The sequence below is a fragment of the Polistes fuscatus genome, unplaced genomic scaffold (genome assembly GCF_010416935.1).
Source record: "Polistes fuscatus isolate 324 unplaced genomic scaffold, CU_Pfus_HIC Scaffold14, whole genome shotgun sequence".
Taxonomy (NCBI): domain Eukaryota; kingdom Metazoa; phylum Arthropoda; class Insecta; order Hymenoptera; family Vespidae; genus Polistes; species Polistes fuscatus.
Genome location: NW_025113042.1, coordinates 1425250 through 1426176, shown reverse-complemented (window position 1 = coordinate 1426176; position 927 = coordinate 1425250). Strand labels below are relative to the sequence as shown.

General features: G+C 28.6%; 1 non-coding gene across 1 annotated transcript; it reads right to left on the bottom strand.

The window, feature by feature from the left end:
• Positions 1-229: 229 nt before the first annotated feature.
• Positions 230-446, bottom strand: LOC122514388. Its single transcript, XR_006303046.1, has one exon. It is a non-coding gene; the product is annotated as a small nucleolar RNA U3 (small nucleolar RNA).
• Between the last annotated feature and the right edge of the window lie 481 nt (positions 447-927).

Below are 927 nucleotides of genomic sequence, written 5' to 3'. Positions count from 1 at the left end.
TTTACAGCACAAGTAATAAGTTGAAGATATATTGCCAATTTCCTGTAATATTTTATAGTGTTTTTATAGTTTTTATAGCTTTGAATGTTTGCTCTTTTTTCTGTGCTGCTTTCTCGTTTCGTAAAGTTTTCAATCACAACGTTTCTAAAAATGTTTTCGCTTTGAAAATCGTTGGGAAGAAAATGATATAATTAAATATAAAGCTAATTTTAAATGTTCCTTTAATATTTATTCGGAAAGCTCTACTTCCTTTAGCTCTCTTATTAAGTAATAGGAGTAAACGATCATCAGTGACCAAAATCTTGATGTTAAAACCAAAATTCCGAATCCGTCCTTCTCCACTCAAAGAAGAGAGCTAAAGCTGTCATCGTAGTTACATCGACTCAGCTTTATAAAAAGCAGTTTTAAATATATACTACAAAGATGATCCCATGAAGTACGATCTAAATTTTATTTTGATCGAATCATATATAGAGATCAAATATAGCATTTTACTTGTGAGAAACGGCAAATGGTATTCGCTCTCTGGTGACAAGTCAAAGAAGTAACTGATTTTTTCTTATATATGGTATAAGTTAACATTAAAACAAGATAGCTTTAGGGCAACTAACTTTATGCTGTAAATTTCAAATCGCTTTGCACACGCACCATAGATATAATTATATTATAAATCTTTTTACTTTTCCATAAACAGGTTGTTATCCTTACTATTTGAAAATCTCATAGGTGTACTGGATATTAATACTGCGTCATTGTTCTTCCTATCTAACTAATTTCTGTTTAAGTTTCTTCTGCGTACAATACTAGCAGCTGGAAGAATTTTTTTATATATTGCTTTTTCGTAAGATTAATTATTCATATAATGCTTAGAAAAAATAATAATTAAAACGTTAAATAAACAATTTAACTGATAATTAAATTCTTTCA